At 35.1% G+C, this 23,390-nt stretch overlaps 1 protein-coding gene and 1 long non-coding RNA gene across 12 annotated transcripts in view; both read right to left on the reverse strand.

Moving 5' to 3' along the window:
* The window catches only part of LOC119643792, a 296,314-nt gene that overhangs the window by 91,938 nt on the left and 180,986 nt on the right, over nt 1-23,390 (reverse strand). The window lies entirely within an intron of this gene.
* LOC119643795 lies at nt 9,399-13,860 on the reverse strand. Its single transcript, XR_005248440.1, has 3 exons — nt 11,734-13,860; nt 10,484-11,675; nt 9,399-10,392 (listed from the first exon to the last, which is right to left on the reverse strand). It is a non-coding gene; the product is annotated as an uncharacterized LOC119643795 (long non-coding RNA).

The raw sequence follows: 23,390 nt of genomic DNA on the forward strand, positions 1-23,390 counted from the left end.
TTCGTAAGATAAGCAATAGTGTTAATATGCGCATGGCTTCTCCAAACAACGTACTGTGTGAAATTTACCCTTGTTAAAAGGGAGTTTTTTAACCGAAGACAGTGTGCTTTCCAACGATAATTGTTGGAAAACGTGAGCCCGAGAACATGGAGCGTCTGCACATTTAGTACTGGTAAGCCGTTAATATGCATCAGTAGGCTTCCTGCATCGAAAACAAATGTGAATTTTTTTTGATTTTTGTATAGAAATTTTAGCTCCTGACGAGTTTGCCCATGTGGAGATCTCACATGCAATAGATTCGAGCATGTTGATTTCTTTCGTGTTGTCTTTTTCTTTTGTAAAAATGTATACATCGTCTGCGTAGAGACAATGTTTCACTCTTGGTACACGGCAAAGAATTTTGCTAATTTCGTTGAAAGCGATCTGGAAAAGCGTGACAGAGAGAGGAGATCCTTGCGGAATGCCATTCTTTAGCGGAAAGGAATCAGAAAGATGATTGTTGATTCTAACTTTGAACCGCCGATGCGACATGAATGATTTGATGTAGTTGAAGAATTTGGGTCCAACATTCCATGATTTCAGGAGTCTTAAGATAACATGAAGACCAACTCTGTCAAATCCTTTTTCGAAATCAATTGAGAGAATTGTGACGTGATTTCGTTCGGAAATTGCTTTGCTTGTGAAATAATCAATATGTGTCGATGCACCCTCTACCCCGCTTGAAACCAACTTGTTGCTTTGTTATCAGGTTCTTGGAATCAAGAAACCAAAATCATCTAGATGCCATAATCTTCTCTAATACCTTAGAGAGGCAAGATAAAAGAGAAATTGGGCGATAATCTGATGCGATGGAGACATTTTTTGACTTTGGAATTAGAACAACTGTTGCCAGTTTCCACATGTAGGGTATATGGCCAGCCATAAATACCGTATTATATAGGTCCAGTAATTTCTTTTTACTAGACTTAGACATAGCACTGTCATTTGGTATGACATGCGGTGTAGACCAGGTGTCTTCCCCTTCAAATTGGAGGGACAACTTCCAAGTTCTGAGGTAGATACGCATTTTTCCAGGAACATGACACATCTATCGATATTATTTGAAAGAGATATTGGAGTCCTTTTATTTTCGATGAAAGAACTGGAGAAGTTGCTGTCAGAGGAGTATCCACACCACACTTTTCCAAAGTAATTAGAAATCTCATCTGTGTCAGTTAAAGTTCCATTGGGAGTGCAGATGGCAGAAATTTCGTTCAGGTTTGAAGTCCCATTAAGTCTGTTGATTTTGTTCCAGACAACTTTCATTGATGTATTTCTGTGAATTCGTCTCGAGAAAAGTTCGAAACTAAGTGCCTTTGATTTCCGTAATTCCTTCCTGAATAGAGCATTGGCCTTTTTGTATAATAACAAGTGATTCTGATCAAGACATCTATTAAAGCGGTGCCATAGATCCATTTTATTTTTCCTCAAAAACGAAAGCGTGTTGTTCCACCAAGGAACCCTAGCTGATTTAAACGAGCTTTTGGATTGAGGAATAGAAAGATGAGCAGCCGTGCGAATAGCTTTAGACATAATAGCAGCATCATGGTTGCAGTTCCCGTTGAATGTCTTTGAATTCAAAAATGACTCCACCTCTTTGGAGTAATTGGTCCAATCCGCTTTATCTAGGAGGAATTTGGCCTGTTTTGCTGGAGTACCAGGGAACGTGGAAAGTTTAAGATCGATTATGATTGGAAAGTGATCACTATTATATAGATCATCAGAAATAGATCAGGAAACCAAAGGAAGAAGTGAGGGAAGGCAACATGTTAAATCAATACGTGAAAAAGTATGATGAGTTGAGAAGTGCGTTGGTTTTCCATCATTTAAAACGCAAAGGTTGCTTTGAAAAAAGGCCTTTTCTAAAACAGTACCGCGAGTGTTGTTCACTGTTGAGCCCCAGATGGTATTCCAGCTGTTGAAATCGCCGCATATAATTAATGGGGGGAAAAGTACGGAGAATAAACTGTAGAGTTCTTGCTGAGAAAACGATTGCGAAGGTGGAATATAGAGCGAAAGCACTGTAAATTTTATATTTAACATTATTTGTATCGCTACGGCTTTTATATTTGAGCTTAAATTTATGCGCTTGTGAGGTATACTTGATTTTATAAAAACACCTACTCCTTGTTTGGGATATGAATTTTGATCAGCATTCGTGAAGTATCCAGTATATGATTTGGGTGGAATACAGCTTCTACAATGGGTTTCTTGAAGTGATAAAAAAGTTGGATTAAAATCACTAATGAGTGTACGGAGTTCATCAAAATTATTAATAAGTCCATTAATGTCCCATTGTAGAATTTTAAAAACTTTATTTAATTGTAATGACATGTAAGCAGAGTGGAGGGTGGGTTAAGTTGACATGTCAGCGTCTCCGTCGAGAAGGTCGCTATAGGACTTTTTCGTGCATGATTTATTCTTACCAGCAGAATAATCTGTACTTAGGTGATTTGGTACATTTGAAGCGCAACGGGTTGGCGCACGTGAATAATTTGAAATTGAAGATTGATTAATGGATGAAAGATTGGATTCATTACCACTTGTCATTTGTTGAGTAGAGTTGAGAGCTGGAGATTCTTGAAAATTTGGTATATTAGATTTTAGCATATGTGTTGTTGCTTTAATTTTTTCAATATTTGCAGTTGCTTTGGTTTTTTCAATATTATCTTCAGCGGGTGATGTAACTGGTTTCGCAATATAATTTTTGGTTAATGGTGGAACAGGTTTTTCATTGGAAGCAGTTGGAGTTAAAGTAGGTATTGCTTTTGCCAATTCCATGGGCTACAGATGGATTTCTTTCCCGGTATGTGCGTCGCGCTTCGCCCATGCTACAGTAATTTTCTGTTTTGAATTTTTAGTATTTCACGCATCTGTACAAAACATGGGCATTGTTTGTCTAACGCTGAGTTTTGATCATTGTAATTTATGCAGAAACTACGGGTACAGCTTTCAGCATGTGAAGGATGACCACAGTTAGCACAAGATGCAGCACTAGTGCATCTGTTTGCCGTATGACCCAGGCGTTGGCAATTTTTACACCTCATAGGATTTGGGATGTATAGTTCTACTTTACATTTATACCACGCCACATCAACTGTTCACGGTAATCGATAGCGATCAAAAGTTAAAATAATCCTTCCTGTAGGAGAGCGTTTTTTCCGTCATCATTCAGTTTGGTAAATTTATATACTTCAGTCACTTCTTGATTGCACATTTCGCGGACAATTTCATCTTCCGGCACATGCTTTAATCAAGGGGCATAAATTACGCCTCGAACCGAGTTGAGTTTCTCATGTAGTTTAGCTGAAATAGCACATAGATTAGCTAAAGATTTGGCCTTTATGAGCTTTTCGATTGCGCGCGGGTTCCCAGCGAGGACCAGTAAATTCCCATCGCGTAGAATCGAGATGGAGTCGATGTATGTTTTAATGCTATCTAGAGCTTTTTTTATAGCAAAAGGGCTAATTTGGGAAATTGTTATTCGAGCATCGGTTGAAGAAATAACAATATATTTTTTATCAATAGGGGTTATATCGCTGATTGGCAACACCGGAAAATCGGAATTTTTACTTTTTTTTCGTTGGGGGGATATATCACTTAATAGATGAAATCTGTTCGAGTTTTTATCTGGCGGCCCCGGGGCCATTATGCCTTATTGTTGTCTATTGTTTATTATTTGTGAAATAACCACGCACTAGAAAAGGTTTGGGAAACTACTGAATAAAATGTCAGATGTTTTTAATTTTTTTTTTTTTTTTTTTTTAATTTATTTAAAGGAAAACACGGACGGTATCCGCGATAAACACTTTTCGCAATAAACACACAAAAAGTTCAATAAATTGTAATAAGTTTGAAAACTTTTAAAAACGTATAACGCAATAAAGAAATTACTTTGCAAAAATTTTTTCACAACGAGAAAAATATGACCACTGCGCTTGAACAGACTTGCCCTCCGTGCAGCGCCCCAAAATTTTTATATCTTTATAGAAAATTATTCGTGAGTTTCAATTACTTTTGAATAAATATTACTAATACTTTCAACTCAAATAAACTAACACCAACATTCTTTTCGTTTTGGGAGCTCAGCCGGGAGATTTTGATCATTCACCCAACACGTTTGCCAATAAACGAGCGAAAAGTGGTTAGAAATAAAGTCGAGAGCAGCTGGAATCAGAAGTCATTAAGTCGGCAACATCAGCAATGGCAAGCAGAATGGCACATAGAGTATGTATTGACTACAAACAATTAAATGAAAGGAGCAAACAATGTTATTGAAGTAGTGGCCATAAAAGTAAACAAAGTAGACTCGGAGAAGGAAAAAACAAAAAGAGTGAAGAGCCGCGGAAAATCGGCATAGGAACAAAAATCAAAGGTTCAGCATTGCAGCAGCAAGTCTTAAGAAAACTGTGAAAAATGAATACGTAACCAGGGACTAGATGAAGGTGGTGAAAATTTAAAACATATGAGTCACAATCAATCAATACAATATTATTGCAATCGTTCGGAAGGAAACTGCATCCTATGTTTTTCTGGAGAAAGTAAACAACAACCAAATGATAGAAACTTCACAGTTACATATTGGAAGTCAAAGTGGCTCATTATACAATAAAATTCAATTCAAATACACAACGACAGACTGAGGATACCACACGAGAAATTTAAAAATTTATAATGTACACACAAGCCTTTTCATATAATGTTGAACATCGATCAAGCAGGACATTTATTGTCTATATCTTCTGACGCGCTCAATAAAATGCTAATTTGCATTTTCGTTGAATGCGAAATATTACACCAGGCGCTCCTTACGAAATGTTTATAATAATTGCTAGCATCAGCATAGCCATAAGAATTCGATTTTTAAGTACACAAAAATATGTAAGAATCTAAAGTTAAATTTAGTATATAAACAGCACAAAATATCAATAAAATTGGCCCTCTGTTTTGGTTATCTAGCTGAGTGTTATCTTTTCTTTTGTATGAATATCCAAAATGAGAACATCCAACATTGCTGAGCTTATTTTGGCAAATAGGAACATATATATTGCTGTTGTATCCGCCTGAGTGGTCGAGTAGGCAAGAGTCTTGACTAGCAACTCAATGGTCCTGGGTTCAAATCTCAAGTGCGGTAGAGTTTTTAAAAAAGCCGAAAGCCTTAGAGTGCTTTAAGACTTTAGTCTTAGAATTTATTCTCTGGCTAAATTTATAGTAATAATAATAATATTGCTGTTCAACACGCTGTATGCTGAGTCTACTTTTACACACACAGAGCCAATTACTAGACGGAAACAGACAAGCAGCTTATTTAATAAATCAAGCAATTCACATATTTTACATTATGGCCCCGTTTATCACTTTCTATTTACATCCCTTACCGTTCATACATTTAAAAGCGACCATCTTATTTCGTCGCATCACGGATACCTGCCACATCAAAATTTTCGAATTCTATGGCGATTCTCTGGTACCACAAACATTATTCAATTACAATATGAACAACTCGACGGCAATGATGTTTTATTAGTACCAAAGCGTATAGAAACTGAAATTATTAGAAACATACATAGTTAGCATCAATGTGCAGTGTAGAAAACAATTCTTTTCCTGAAACAATAATACTTGGAAAAGTGATTCAAATTAGGTACAAAAAGCTGACACACCATTACGTACTCTACACACCGACCGATTCAATGGATACAATTGGTGAAAATTAGAAATATATTCCCCCACTGGTCGACGCGTTTTTAAAATTCGCTTAGTCATTTTGCTGTAAAATAACACGAACTGAAGAAGCTATGAAAAATTTAAATTTCTAATCGCATGTCTTTGGTCAACGAAAATAATTAGCTATAGTTTCTACATTCATGTTGAAAGAATTTGGCAACTTTTGTATAGAAACTAATATCGAAAGTATTTAGATTATAACCGGTGTACCTCGAAGCAATGGTCAGCCAAAAGGGTAAATTGAAGTATAATAGCAATAATGATGAAGCTATCGTCGCCCGATTCATCGAATTGGTATAAACTTCTTAGACAAGTTCACACGGCGACAAAGTCCACTTTAAATGTTTTAATAAAATTTTTGACCGTTTAAAATATCATTTGGAACACATATGAAGGAAAAACCTTTTTGGAACACGAACTAGTTAGCAACTATAGTGAGAAGTGAGATAGAGTGTGAGAAGAAACTAAAGACCAAATACAGAAGACGCAACATACATATAAGCGTCGGTGCGATAAACATCGCGAAGAAGGTAGAATGTATGAAGTTGGAGAATTAGTAGTCATGAAAATGACACAGGGAAAAGCTGACCAAAAAGTATTTAGGTTCATACCGAATTATCAAAATAAAACATAACGGTCGTTGTGATGTTGACGAAGTCGCAGGCTTTGAAGGTCCATGTAACAGAGCCATCTGTGTTGATTATAGGAAGCCGTGAAAATCTTTTGAAGATAACAAAGAAGAGATATAATCATCTAGGACAGATGACAAGCAGAACAACACGAGGTGTGTGGAACACATAGCCTACTAATTTTAATCCCTTTGACTTGGAATACACGTATCAAATCAACCATATCATAGAAATGCACGTATATTCCCGTTATATTTCTCAATTAAAGAAATATGTATCTATTTCGCATGCATCACTTGCAAATATAAATTTGTGTTATTTATCGTAGATTCGTCGTAAAGTAAGATTTTTCACCTCATTATTGTAAACCAACTAACTACTTTGTGAAGACCAAAGTCGGAGACACCTTTTTTTTATCATTCATATGTATTTGATATTACAATACATTCACAAATATTCGTATATAATATTTCATATGTTTACATCTCTACATCTCTATTCCTGTTACAGTTCTATTCTAACAACAGAAGTGTATACACGCATACAAATAGCATACAACGCTATTTGGTGCCACTATACACGTTATTTCAAACACATATTACTGATGTTTTATTGAGAACATTTTTTTATCATGTTATCAACCATTACGTTTACATAATAAGTTGTCTACATTCATATTGAATTCTATCACGCAGGTAAAAAGATTCTTCATGGGTGTGCATAAGCAAACGGTATGCCATATATAGAGATAGTTGCCTAGTGACATATTTGGGAAGCCAACTATTATTACATTAATGACATAATTTTTCACAAAATGTATAAATTGCTTCTTTGTTTATGATATATTAATCTAATAACGTTAGTATTTGATTTCGGAGTCCTACCACTATTTGGTATGTATGTAAATATATTAATATACTGACAATATTATTCCTGTTTCTTATTATATTATATCTTTGTTTATTCACTTATAAATCATTAATGACGTGCAAAATAGGGCACACCCCATTTTGCCAACCGCAAGATGCCTATTGCATGAATCACAAAGTTTATAAATGGGTCTTCTGGTTTATGTTTTCGCATATAAAACAAATCTAACTATTTTCTATATTTAATACAACATATATCATAGTTACATTTAATATATCTACATCTATTATACAAACATATATATACACATATGTTGCACATAATTTACTTGTAATCTACTCCATATACCATAAGCTGAACTATCGTTTATCCTTGCTTTAAAGCTTAGGAATTTTATTTTATCGATGCTAGTCGTCAATAGGATACATAGTAGTAGGGAAACTTGTTACAACGGCGAACCCTTTCTAGCTATCTGTCCTTGATTCATCGTTGGCCGCAGTAGGATAACTGCGCTCCGATGATAAAGCCGGTTTGGCTACTCATCGGCCACTGGGGGAGCTGTTAGGACGAGCAAAGGGAAGACAGCTTTCTGCAACGAGAGGCCAAAATTATTCTTGGAGACGTATTTAGCGCGATTATTAGTTTACGCTTTGTAGGGTAATAAAATTGTTAGTGAGAAACTGAACGTATAGTGGTTTGACTAAGCGGGCATCGCGTAAGTAAGAGGGCGACACTCTCCCAACCTACAAATTGTCTGCAACGCGGATTCTGGACGTGAAGAGCATAACATGCGCATTGAGAGGTAGAAAATACCACCGTACAATCTTTTCATCGTTATTAGTGAGGAAGTTTGAGATGATTAGATATGACAGATTGCACAAAACTAGTACGGGAGTGTTAATTGCGGTTAACCATTGCTTGCCCTCATCTATGGTTAGTGCTTCTTCGTCTACAGCTGTTGAGTAAAACGTCGTACCTGTAATGTATATATTACAATCTCTTACCAGCGTCTGATATTGCGATCTACTTAGAGCACTTGTCTTTAATCAAAAGTATTACTTTTCGCCTCCAACCAAGTGATGAGTCGATAGCGCTAGGTGACTTTAATGCGCCCAATGTTTCGAGAATTCCTAACGACGACTTTGGTTGTTTGTTTCATATCCATTAGTTTACAAGGAGTTTTTCGATAACGTTCATGGATTACATCTTTGTCAACTTAACAAGATCGTTATTTTGAATAATAAGCTGCTTGACTTAGTACTTTGCTGGGATATTACTATATTTTTATTTCGAACTGATCCCTTTGTTTCGCTTGCAGATATGCATCTTCCGTGCTTATTGCTGGCCACGAATACTTAAAGACTTGCTGGATGGCATTGACTTGGACTTACGCTATGAAGATATTGAGGATTCGTTATCCTTTATTTGCCATCAGGTTTTTTTCGCAATTGCCGTCTCCGTTCCGCTTAAGTCTTATCATACATTTGTTTCCTCTATTTAGTCTTCCAAGTATTTACGGATGGTGCGCAATAAAAAAAGGAAAAAAATGTAGTCGTAGCGGTTGAGTAGTCATTATATGTTGTAATCTAACGCTAGACCACATTATAGCGCCCGGTAAGCAATGCTATTCCAATTTTATTAATGCAACTAAGAGTAAACTTCTTCAAAATCCTAAGAACTCCTTTAAATTCGTCAATTCTAAACGAAAAGTATGAGGATTCTCTTCTCTTATGTAAAATTTCGAATCATCCGAAGCGTCTATAATAAGTGACCTCTTCGCGGAGTTTTTTGGTGAAGTCTACCAATGTTCAAATAATGCACCTGATAATTACCTGCACCGTTTCTTGAAATTTTTCCGTTTATGTCCTTCTCCGAAGAAGAAATGTTTATATCACTGTCAACTTTAAAACCTTCTAACAACCCTGCTCCTGATGGTGTTCCATCTGCTATTGTCCAATATTGTGCTGATTTACTACGTTCTCATTTTACACATATTTTTAACGTTTGTTTGAAAAAAGTCACTTCTCGTCGGTTTCTATTTTCCGAGTGTTTCCCGAAAGTCTACGAAGAATTTTAAGAGAATTGACAAACTTAGTGCACTGCCTAAACTATTTGAATCACTGGTAACAGAAAGGCTTACTTTGGTTTTAGTCAACTTTATCGCGCTGTCAGCCCGGTTTTTAAAAGGGATATTAACTGTCACTAATTTGTCAGCATACGTTTTTAGTTAGACAAATTTTTGAATACTCGTCGGTAGATTGGCTTCCTATCTATAGATACCCTGTTGATCTCTTGGAGTGTGTCTTGATGTTTGCTTTGCGAGGTATGGGATGGGACCCTACGCTACCTCTTCCACCGTATGTTGAAGCTCATTGACTTGTCCACCCTTGAAAAACGGCATGAAATGCTGAATCTAACCTTCGCCTTTAAGCCTTTAATAAAAGGAGAAGTTTTTTCACCGATTTTATTAGAACTTATTAATGTTCACATCCCCAGTAGCGTTTCAAGACGCTTTGTGGGCTTGCAGCTACCACAATGCTGAACCAATTATGAGTTGTTCAATCCGTTTCGACTAATGTGTAAAATGTTCATCGATCACTTATTTTATCTGTCCGTTTTGTCCGTTAACAAGATGAAAAACATTGTAGTGCGTAACGAGTTGCTAATTATTTTCGCGTCTTACACAATACACGCAAATTGTGTCAAAATATTCTTTGTTATTTGATTTTGTTTCTCATTTCATTAATAATGTATAAATAATCATATACTTGTTCATCAATGTATATCCCTGCATACTAATTTAAGGCTTAGTTAAATGCCGGTATATGTTATATGTTAATCTTATGCTTATTTTTATTTATATTTTTTTCTTCTCTATACTACATTTTAAGTTCTTTTGTAGCTTATATTCAGCTAATGACATGTTCTGTAGCTGACTTGAATTAATTAAATAAATAAAATATTATTATTTGTATACCATTTTATTGGAAGGCGTATCTTGGGAAATGTTTGGTTGACAGTTATATATTGCTTTTGCCATTCGAAATTTATTCCGAAAAAATAATGGCAAAATAAGGCGCAAATTCGGCGCTTGTTTGTTTCCATTAATGCAATGAATAGCAGAATCCTACCAACGTAAATAAAAGCAAAATTATGTAAAATTTTTGGCAAATTAAAATGAAGTGAATATAATGAAAAAAAAAAATTAATTTACGTACCTTTCACAAAATTAAAATTTTGGTTTTGCTTCAGCTGCTTGTAGGTCAACCATTTTGTTTGGAACTTATCTTATTTTCAATTTTCAGCTGTTTCCTTTTAAAAAACCAGCTCTAAACAACAATATTACTTCTGAACAACCAGTCCTAACGAAAAGGGTGAGCAATTTTGCTTACTCGTGTTTTCAAAATTTTTAAAGAGCGAAACACAGTCAAAACTCGGAAATGAAATCAGGTTAACGCCGTACATAACCAGCGCCCTGGTTATGGTTATATAAAGGCCGCCGATAAAACGCATAATGCTTCAGAGACTTACTTAAGGTAAAGTTACCGATCATCTTCCCTCTAGCTAAATGTCACGCTGAATTATTCTAAAGCATGTCTCGCGCGTTACCACATAAAACACTTGGAGGGTAACCCGTCAAACGCCTGTTGGTGCTTGCACAGTGTAGCTTTGCTGGCGCTACTCCCTAGTCATCAGATTATAATCTTCTAAGCGTAGCTAGGTTTGTCATGTGAAGTTATTCGAAGGCATTTGTTTTTCGTGCCTTCTCCTCCGACAAATGTGGAAGGGGAATCCGTTCGAACGGTTGTCTATGCTCCAACTGTATGGCTTTGCGCGCACTATCTTCTAGTTAGCACTCTTAACCTCAGCACCTAAGGGAAACTAGCTTTTGCGCCGACAGTGAAGCCCTGCGCGGACTGCTTCCTAGATATCACCGCCAGTGTGGCTAGGCTGCATCAACAATGGCGTCTTGCGTGCCTATCCCCCTAATAATCACTTTTGACCGGTTTTAGGTAGTATTAGTAAACCAAAGAGCGGAGAATCGGACTGAGAAAGCGGTCTCAGCACAATCGTCGCATTTGTGTGAAGTATAACTTAAGTGCAGTTAATATTAAGCGCAATTTAAGTGGTATACCGTGTACGCAGTAAACTATAAAAAAACTTGCGAAGCAATAGCGTAAGAGTGGAGTAAAGGTAACGAAAAAGATCGCAAAATGACGTCGACGGCACCTCTCTCTTAAAAACTTCTATGCTGATGGATTTTATTGAATACGTTTTTACGTGTGATCAGCGCAGTATGAATAAAAATCCTCTTGTTAAAAAATCAAGATAATTGTTGAAGTCGTATATTATTCATGTATTGATGTAATTATATAACCAGGGCATGCTTACATTTGGTATTTTTGTTATCTATGAAAAATCCAGTTGTAGTCTTCAATAATATCCATTAATATATACCAAAAACTACCTCTGGCGATGCCTCCAGATCTTCCTCAAAAGCTGTACGATTCCCCACTGTCCGATTTGTATGTTGTATACCATTGTTCAAGTAACCTATCTGATTGCAGTATTTAGTGGTGTAGAAGCATGTTTGATGCCTGTCGATTTTAATTCTGTGAAAATCTTTAATTGGTACTGTCAGCCTTGGTCAGATGTTATTGTTTGTAGTACTGCAAAACGACGGACCTGTTGCAAGATAAGTGCTTTAGCACCTGTTTGTGCAGCGATATTCAATGCAGGTACAGTCTCTCGCCATGTAGTAAAATGGTCGATTAAAATCAAGTCATATTGCTTAATATTATTAGTTGAAAACGGTCCAACAGCCCAAAATTGTTAATATCTAAAAATTGTTCCTAATGTAGAATAGCCTTGTAGCTGTGACGATGCGTGTTAACTGATTTCTGGTCTCTGACAATGGATATAAGATCCCGCGAGAATCATAATGTCTTCAACTATTCCCAGTCAAATGAATCGTTTAGCCATCGAGTTCACTGTGGAAGGGCCATAGTATGAAACATTACGAGTCTCTGCAAAGACTGCTCTCTTGTTTTTGGGTAATAAGGGATCTTAGGGTATTAGTTGATAGGTCACAATAAATGTAAGTAGTGCTTTCGTAGAGAGGAAAAATTTGAGTTGAAATCGGTTAGCGTTCTTGCGGTTTAATAGTATTTGAAGTTGGTCCTTAAATTGTTTGTCATCAGCCAACGCATCTGCATTAAACACTTCTACATGACCAATGCATTTTGACGGTTGTAATATCTTTTCTTTCTCATTAACAAAACGAATCTCTGTGGAAACGTGCGGCATCCAATCAAGTAATCTGGCTTGCAGATCTGTAGCTTTTTTGAATTTTTTGCTACAAGCATAAATTAATGTTTTGTGATCTGTTTATATGACAATGTTTACCTCCTAGAATGAATTTATAAAAAGCTAAACTGCTAAATAGACTGCTGTTAGCTCCCTGCCATATCGTAATATAACGCGTTTGCGTATTTTTGAACGTTTTAAAAGGAAAGCCAAAGGGTGTGTGAGCTGAAACTATCTCGTGTAGAGTAACGCCTGCGACAACATTAAATTCGTCTACTCAGAGTGATAGTTTGTATGTTCTCACGAACTTCTGTAGTACCAGCAGTCTAGTTCAGCCGTGAGACATCGGGATAGCGTGCTCAATGTCTCGTCTGCAAACATTGATCAGGGATAAGAAACGTTTGAGCTCATTTATATATGTTCATCGCGGATAGATTTTAAGTGCGTTTATCTGCTTTAATAATGGTTTAATACCTTGGAATGAAGTTTCACGTCCCAGAAAAGACAATTGAGATTGACCAAATTTAAGTTTGTGCAATTTGAAATATTTATTTTAAATGTTCTTTATCTTCTCTTAACGAAGTTGTAGAAACGCATAGGTTGTAAAATAACCTTTCCATGCAGGATCTTGTAAGGACGATATAGAACAGCGGCCCGATAGTTTTAAAATTAGCAGCACGATAATCGCCACACGAGCGCTAGGAACCGTTTGCTTTCGTAATTACATGTAAAGTACTACATACTACTATTAGATGGTCCTCAGATGCGTAGTTTCCTTAAATTCTCAAATTCTACCTTAGAATTGTCCGGGAGATAGTCTTCTAGGTGGCTGGATTACCTTGGGTGTTGACGGTTTCTGTGCATGTCAGTGATAATCAAAAATAGATGCGTTATATTAAAAAAGTTGATGATACCAAGATTGTCTTCACGTATGTTCAAAATTTTGTTTGGATTTAGTTTGTCGACTACGACAACGAGAATTGACTGTAGAGCGAGAACTTTTCAACGAACATAATTCTGCTTGCTTGGGAAGACTAAAAATATCTCGTTAAATTTGTTGAAGAATATCATCACATTGTGGTTTAGCTGAATTTCTGTAGCATTTCTGCTTCATAATCTGATAAATTCAATGATTTCATTAGTAATCGCCCTTTTGTCTGCTGCACCTTTGGATCCTAGATAAAAAATTTAGGTTTTATATACAATTCATATTACCAATATTCCATTTATTCAATAACAACTAAGGATATAAATTACTGATCAATATTTTATATGAGAAAATACTTTTTTTTTTTTTTTTTTTGGTATGTTGAACAGAGATGGACTAAGCCAATATATTTGTGGCTTATACGTCCAAATAATACATTGTTGAGAAAATATTTTAATAGCAAACAGCTACATACGCGTGTAACGAAAGTTGATAATAGAAGAAAAAATAGCAAAAAGCAAGATGGCAGCAACGTTGCCAAATTTTGTTCCTTTAACCAAAACTGATTATTGTTACCACAAGAGTCTTTCTAGATGTTAAAACGTGTCCGCGATTGCCACATATGTAAGTATTGAAATTTAATTGTTAGTTGTATTGTATATGCGTTGGAATGAGTGAGAATGGAACGAGTAAGTGTTATTAACGTTTATATGACATTACAAAAAAAAAGATAGAGACAAAAGAAGAATTGAAGAAACATTCCTTTATGTCAGGAATTCATACTTTACAAGTCTGTCGTCCTTTTTTTGATCGTTCTTTGTAGAATGTTTCTCTACGATTATGTTTGTGGATCCGTCCAATAAGTCGGTCCTCTAGCCTACCGTCACTTTTCCTAATTCTAATTAAATTACCATAACCATTACCATAATGTGAATAAGTCTCCACTCTTCTTCCAAGAGACAGTTCAAGTAGTACTGTCAGATGATGAATAAAACTGTCAGTATGAAAGTACCAACTTTAAGGTTTACAAGCCTGTATAAGTTATCATATAAAAACGTAGACAATTAGTACGTTTAATAGGCTTAGTTCCTGGTGAGTTAGGGAGAGCTGCCAACAACCACTAATGCAACTCGGAACCGGAAACGGGACCAATATGCTAAAGATCATGGTATCGTGAATTTTCAGTCCATCGGGAAAGCCAATGGAGTAGCTGTCGATAATAATAAGACATAGAAGTAATATCCGGTGTTAATATGTTCGCAAATTATCACGTGGTTCGTCTGCTGAATTTATAGTTATTGAGATGTATGGTATCTTGCTTAAAATTCTTATATGTTGTGTTATCGGTCCCTTCGCAACCTCACCCTATGTCTGCTGTGGAGTGTGTTTGAAAATACATTTGAAAAAACCTGCACAAATGACCTATATGCGCTGAAAGTGTGTACTATAATGACTGAAACACACTGCACTCAATCAACTAATATATTTTTGAGTTTGCTCATTTTATATAATATAATTGAGATTGTATTTTCTTGCATAATAAATCATACTTTCTCACTTTCTCTAAGCATGATGCCATCCTTTGAACTTAACAATTTAAACCGAGACTGTTGCGGGAAATGCACTGTTATGTATGATTTATCGTTGCATACGACGGTTACATGAATATTAATTAGGAACGTGCGACAGTTACAGTAGAGAGAGATTCACGAATTAATCTGCAGGCAAACGTATTTGGAAAATTAATAAAAAGTTAGGTATTAATAGTGACAAAATTTTTGAAATGATACTGAATAGGGATTAGCTAAATGATAGCTTTGCTGAGGTATCTTTGCCTACCACAGTTTTGTGTGTGTAAAGAACCTATAACCCTAAAAAACCTAACAAACTTACTAACCTATAAAAATTCTTTCAAATTCAACGAAAACTTTTGAAAAACTGCTTTTAAATCAAAACTGCAGTAGAATCGAGGCTTACCTGCGTTATTCCATTAGCCAAAAGTAAGGAAATCATCAGATGCAATATTAACATTGAAAATAGGCCATTCCTCCTTCTCTTAGTTTATAGAAATTCGTATAATTCTATTAACCATGACAGTCTCTGCGCTGAGGAAGAATGTAGAGGAACGCACAACTTCTCGCTCACAGTTGCGGGGCTGAAGTAATAATACGCTTTAGGTTACATTTAAGTAACCGAATCTTCTATTATTTTATATATACTATTAACTTTTATTTATTTTAAATTTAAATAAAGTTGATTTGATTTAATGACCTCTTAAAATTGAGCTAATCGAAAATTTGTGTTGTGTTCATTCTTCATTTTTTGTTTATATTATTTGCAGGTATATTCATAGAAACCCAACATAGTTCCCTTTGCAAAATTCTTTTTTCCTATTTAAATGTTATTTGATGTGGTTTATCGAACACCCTAAAATTGAGGCGTTACCCTTTTTGTATAACTAATAATTTTCCATAACGTAAAAATTTAAAAAAAATTTATAAATGCGTCACTACCGCTTGAACTAAGAACGCTTTGCAAAGATCAATTTCTATCAAAGTATGCCAATTTAATTTGCTCCTGGAAAAGCAACAGTCGCAAAAATGAAGGAAACTGAAGTTTGATACAAACACCGCCTGATCGTTGATGAGAAAGTTAACCAAGTAAGGCGCTGGGGCCACGACTCAAAGAATCGTTCAAAGCCATACAGTTTCTCGTGTGTAGAGCCTGATCCGCACTTTTCTGTTCATAAAAACATCCACATCGCCGTCTGTCTTATGACTGTCTATATAAATTTGTGCTCAACCTGCACGCCATAAATTTGGATGAAATTTCAGGTAGTTTGGCCCAAGACGAAAACTTTTGAAAATGGTTTGTATAGATTCACTTTTTCGACCCAGGTTTTGTTTGTTTTTCTTTTTATTAAATAGTTTAAAGTCATTTTTCTTCTAAAACATTTTTTCTTGAAGTATTGCCATTCTCACTTAAAATTTTATTGATCTCGATCGTATAGTGTCGTGCTCCCATTATATTTCGCTTTCGTTGTTTATTCCTTTTCTGCTGAACGGAATTTTAAAACGTAAATTATATTAAAGAGATTGTTGTAAGTAAACAACTTATATTCGGTTGGGCCGAATCTCACATACCCTTCACCATTAAAATCTTCGGTTGCCCACGCTTTTATTTATTCTCATAAAACAGTCAATGGGATAAAATTGTCCTTCACCTTTTATTTCACTAAAAGGCATTTTTATGAAAAAGTAGGCTGCCGTGTAGTGATGTCTACCGTAATTAATTTACAGTTAAGATACTTGCCTTTTCATTCTACTCTTTAAGCTCTTTTATTTAATATCCATATGGACGGTAGTTTCAAGAAAAAATTGTCCCGCATGACGTGACGTCCACCATAATTCATTTAGCACACTTATGTTGTTGTCTTCTGTTGTCGAAATCCCTAAATAGCAAAGTTTCTCGCAAAGTAAACGTGGAAAATTTCACCCTTCTATCTTTTATAATATGTGAGTAAAAAGCAAAATGCTATAAATCTTTGTTTAAAAGAATATAGTTCCGGTCGATTTACGCTTCACTGTGGTTTTATACTTTGACCAATTTGGCGCTTTTTCAATATCAACCTGCGTGCGAAAATTTGCAATGTTTCTGTCAAGTTTAAAGTTGATGTCTTAATTTTTGTGACCAGAAGAGTGTCAACAACAAACATCGCATAGACACGCAGGCGGACAGACATTGCTTAATCAGTTCAGAACTTCGTGCTGTTCAAGAATGTAGATACTTTATAGGGTTTGTGAAACTTCCTTCTGAGTGGTGCAAACATTGTGGCAAAGCGTACCTCTCCCTCCTTCAGTGGCGAGTATAAAAAAAGAGAAACGATGCATTTTATACTTACAACTATTTTAAATAGTTGAAGCTTTAATAAGAACGTAAGAATATAAGAGAAATGTAAGTATCTAGTGTTAAAATTCTGAGTGTTTCTATTCTGACAGAAATTAGCTCTATATCTCTCAGAGAATGCAAACGATTGGTGGAATAAAACCAAAATAAATTGTAAATCTATTTAAAATATTATATTGTATGATATGTATTTTGTTAATATAAGAATGGGCAGTATTTGACCATAAGGGGCCAGCATAAATCATAATTGGATGACAAATAGATTTTAAAATTATTATCCTATATGCTTTACTTGAACATGACTTCCTATTAAAGAGTAACCATAGAATTCGAATTTTTGTTTTGTTAATTGTGTAAAGGAAGTGGTTATTATTTGAAGTTTAATCTTGGATAAAATATTGAATTATCAAAAATAAAACATTGCCTCCTTTTCCATGTAAAATATAACGCCTACACTTTTCGCAACTGGTTCTTTTTTCCATTTTCTAATATATTTTAATGTTGTTTAAAGTCTCTTTTAACTTGATTATTATAACTAATGCTAAAACTTCGGAAGAAAGTAAACCTGTATCATAAGCAAATATAAATAAGATACAGTTTCTACTTTGAAGAATATGTAAATAAATTATATAACATTGGAGAGGCACGGGATGGGATGGGAAATGCATGTGAACTTTGCTATGCTACATATAGCAATGTATTGTTTTTGACAATATGTTCAGAAAAATTTAAATACTCATTTTGCAGATGAGACCATCATGCCATACGGCTTTTGTATCTAATAAAATCATACCTAGAGATTTTTGTTTTTGAAAATTGGAATGAGCTTTGTTTTTTACACTTCAAAAAGAGCTCAATTAAGTTAACCAATTCATTTTTAACTATCTCTTCTATAAATGGCTGTTGCGCTAATCGGATGGTAGGTGGAGAGAGGAATTCGATGGCTTGTTAGGATTTTTAATAAAAATTACCTTTGCTTCCTTAAATTCTTTAAGAAAGTATGCAAATTTATAAGGGGAACAGGAATGTTTTAAAGTCTTATTTCTTCCTTTGTCAGAGCTTTTAGGCAACTAATACTAATATTATCAGCACCAGGTGTTTTTTGTCTTTCAAAATCTTTATAATTAAAAGAATTTTCAATGGATTTATTAATAATCCCTGAGTGAAGGTTGGAGCTAGAAGCCAAGGAACTGTTAATCATGTTACTCACCTAGCTCGTTGTCCTTGAGTCAGTTATATTAACATGAAGAAGCAAAACACTAAGAGAAAATCTTACATTTAGTTAGAAAATCTTACATTTGGTTAGTACAAATACGAGAATTATTATGTTAAAGTAAAGGAATAGTTATAGATTTCTCTATTAATATTTTAGTAGAATTCTAGAATGAGCAAACATTCGACATCGACTTGTGTTCTGAGTAGTACATGTTTTGTTTTTCGCCTATGATATTTTTAATTGTTTTCGGTGTTTTTCGGTGGCTTTTTGTGTTTAACTCGTGCGTTTTCTGCGCTTTTGCTAAAACTGATTGTCGCAGATACGATATTTGCTTTCGTTTTCTGTATATATAATAAAAAAATCAAAAAAACAAAAAACACAAAAGAAATATAAAATATTGAAAACAATTGTCATTATTCTCAGCAGTTCTCAAACCTTTTCAAGTGAGTGGTTATTTACCAATTTATTAAATAATAGACAACCATAAGGCATAATTGCCACGGGGCCGCCTGATAAAACTCAAATAGATTTCATCTATTAGCAGACGTATCCCCCCAAAGAAAAAAAATTATAAATTCCAACTTTCCGGTGTTGCTAAGCAGTAGCATCGTTCCTATCGACAAAAAATATGTTGTGTTTTCTCCAACTGATCCCTCCATAACAATTTCGACAATCAGCCTTTTCGCTATTAAAAAGGGCCCTAGATAGTATTACAACGTATAGAGACTCAATATCGATTTTACGCGATGGGTATTTACTTGTCGTCGCTGGGAACCCGAGCGCAACCGAAAAGCTCATAAAGTTCGAATCATTAGCTAATTTATGTGGTATATCCGCTAAACTGCGTGACAAACTGAACTCGGTTAAAGGCGTAGTTTATGCCCCATGCTTAAATCATGTGCCGGAAGATGAAATTGTGCGCGATATGGGCAGTCAAGGAGTGACTGAAGTCTACAAATTCACCAAATTAAATGATGTTAGAGAAACCCGCTCTCCTACAGGAAGAATTATTTTGATTTTTCACCGCTATCGGCTACCGGCAACGGTTGATGTAGCTTGGTACATATGTAAAGTAGAACTCTACATTCCAAATGAGGTGTAAGAACTGCCCACGTTTTATACAAATGCGTGTAATTCTAAAAATCAAAATAGAAAATTACTGTAGCATTAGTGAAGCGCGCCGCAAGTACCGGGAAATTAATCCATCTGGAACCCAGAGAATTAGGAAAAGCAATACCTACGCTGTTGTCGCCTCGCATATCCTGCCTAATAAGCTTTTAACTCCAACTCCTTCCAATGAAAAACCTGTTCCACCATTAACCAAAAATTATATTGCGAAACCAGTTCCATTGCTCGCCAAAGATAATATTGAAAAAATCAAAACAACAGCAATTATTGAAAAAATTAAAACAACAACACATATGCCAAAATCTAATAAACTAAATCCCCCAGAATCACCAGTTCTCAACTCTACTCAACAAATTACAAGCTGTAATGAATCCAATCTTTCATCCCTCAATCAATCTTCAATTTCAAATCATTCACGTGTGCCCACTCTTTGCACTTCAAATTTACGCAAACACTTAAGTACAGATTATTCTGCTGGTAAAAACAAATTATTCACGCAAAATTCTTATAGTGACATTTTCGACGGAGAATTAAATAGAGTTTTTGAAATTCTACAATGGAACATTAAGGGACTTCTTGATAATTTTGATGAGCTCCGTACAATCGTAAGTGATTTCAATCCAAACTTTATATCGCTTCAAGAAACCCATTGTAGAACCTCTTTTAATCCTATTCCACCCAAATAATATGCTAGATCACGACTGCTAATCAACATTTATATTCCAAACAAGGAGTTGGTGTTTTTATAAAATCAAGTATACGTCACAAACGCTTAAATTTAAGCTCTAATATACAAGCCGTAGCGATACAAATAATGTTAGATATAAAATTTACAGTGCTTTAGCTCTATATTCCACCTTCGCAATCGTTTTCTCAGCATGAGCTCTGCAATTTATTCTCCGTTCTTTCCCCCCCATTAATTATATGAAGTGACTTTAACAGCTGGAATACCATCTGAGGCTCCACAGTGAACAACACTCGTGGTACTGTTTTAGAAGAGGCCTTTTTTCAAAGCAATCTCTACATTTTAAATGATGAAAAACCAATGCCCTTTTCAACTCATCATACATTTTCACATATTGATTTAACTTGTTGTTCTCCCTCACTTCTTCCTTTGGTTTCCTGATCTATTTCTGATGATCTATATAATAGTGATCGCTTTCCAATCATAATCGATCTTAAACTTCATCGTCCTCTGTTACTCCAGCAAAACAGACCAAATTCCTCCTAGGTAAAGCGGATTGGATACACTACTCCAAACAGGTGCAGTCATTTTTGAATTCAAAGCCGTTTAACGGGAACTGCAACCATGATGCTGCTATTACGACTAAAGCGATTCGCACGGCTACTCATCTTTCTATTCCTCAATCCAAAAGCTCGTTTAAATCAGCTAGGGTTCCTTGGTGGAACAACACACTTTCGTTTTTGAGAAAAAATAAAATGGGTCTATAGCATCGCTTTAAGAGATGTCCTGATCGTGATCATTTGTTATTATACAAAAAGGCCAATGCTCTATTCAGGAAGGAATTACGAAAATCAAAGGCACTTAGTTTCGAACTTTTTTCGAGAGGAATTCACAGAAATAGCTCAATGAAAGTTGTCTGGAACAAAATCAACAGATTCAATGAAAAGATTATTTGAATGATTGTCGCTGTTGTTTCCAAAATCACCAGTCCTAGGGAGCATTGTAAACTATGGGAAATCTAGGATCGTTCTGACGAAGTATATTGGGGTAAGCATTGTTATAATTCTGACTTGACCGACTGTTATTGACGTCATGTGAACGTCTTCGAACTGAGCAAGATTTATCGTTAACCTAAATCTAAGTTACTTACCTGAATATTGTTCATTACAGTACATTTAGAATATGCTGTGCTATGTCGCCCAACACAGGGAGCGCAAAATGTATTAACTTTCCAAAGAGCAACGCCGTGGTCACACATTTGGCAATTGTAACATTGAGAGAGTTTTGTTTGGTTTGCTTTCCTGTAATCTCAATGTACTCTTATATTCCCATTAACGGGTTAATTCATTTTTGTGGAACTTCGTCGGAAGTACATGACGAAGACGAAGACATGAATATAAATAGTGTGGTCTCATAATCATAAGGTGCCTCTGTTCTAGTATCGTAAGTAGAGTATTGATATTTATTTGTGAATGAATTGGGTGTTTTATAAAAATCAATCTTTCATTTAGCAAAAACTTTAATTTAGTCAATCCATTAGGAACTATTCCTAATGGATTGACTTTTTTAAATTTAAGGATTGACAAAAGGTTACTGCAATAAGGTTGTTTTCTCAGAAATGTGTGAGTCATGCCTTTTATTTTTTCCTGTAATTTACAAAAAATTTTGGTTTCGTTAATATGTGATTTCAATTCAGCATCAATCTGCGAAAGCAGTTTCGTTTTTTTTATATCTCCCCAACATTGGCTTGTGGTTAAATATAAAGTAGCATGCTTTCGAGTACAAATAAATTTTCAACTATATAACTTCACTCATCAGAACTTTTTCTGCCTTTCACAACTGAAAGTCGCGAAATTCCTTTTTCTGATCACGTTAAGTATTAGGGGTTTTACCGGTTAAAAAGCGAATCTTCTTCAAGAACATTTAACATAAAAATGCTATAACCATTCATAAACAGGAATTTTAAATAAAGCAGATAAGGTTGCCTTATTTGAAGTCGTTTTTCAATCAATTATATTACATGCTTATCCAATGAAAGGTAACTGTGCAATGACCAATATTGTGCAAATAGGCTTAATTTTTCTACGAACTTTTCTATTAAAAGCTTATAAACCAATATGATCAAACTTAAAAAAAAAACATATTATATTGTTACTCACCCAATAAATTTTTATAAATCAATTTTTTGTAAACCTTAATATTGTTATGAAATTCGCTTTTATAAGATACAGTCCGTATCACTGGATCGCGGATATTATATTCAAGAGAAATACACTTCAAAATTCTTTTATTTACAATTATATTTCTTTAAATGCTTTCGACTGCTTATCTCAAATATTCTTTTTCTACTCTGTTGTCTTTCACAAATAATCTATTTATATACATTTTGGCCATCATATTACTAGCACCTAATTTTATGACTTGATTTTTAATTCGTTAACCTGCTTTTGTTGGTAACAGTTTTCATCGGCCTGCAGCTGCATGACGCCTCGCCAATGTACATTTGGTTGTAGAAAATGACTAGATTTGGGATTTCCGTAACAATATATTATTATTCCAAAGAAATAAATTCCAAATATACAATCTTAAAGCACTAGCATCTAAGACCATCAGCTTTCTCGCAACGCTACCGTTTTTTTTTTTTTTTCCTAGCCACTTCGAAAAACCCTCCAATTGCTTCTTCTGTTACTTTTCATATCCCTCAATGATAATTTATTAACACATACACTTTCCAGGCATATGAAAACCGTGCCAGTCCAATAATATGTATGGGAAACCATGTTCGGTTTGTCGAAACCGAACGCAAAGAAAACAGATGAAATGAAAACTTGGAAAACAAAGGACAATATAGCTATGGCGATTATTGTACCGAGTATTACCTCAATATACCTATCTCGCGTAAACAATTTTCAATCGCTAAATGAGGCAATGATAACCTAATAATAGACCGTGAAC

The sequence above is a fragment of the Glossina fuscipes genome, unplaced genomic scaffold (assembly GCF_014805625.2).
Source record: "Glossina fuscipes isolate IAEA_lab_2018 unplaced genomic scaffold, Yale_Gfus_2 61646, whole genome shotgun sequence".
Lineage (NCBI taxonomy): Eukaryota > Metazoa > Arthropoda > Insecta > Diptera > Glossinidae > Glossina > Glossina fuscipes.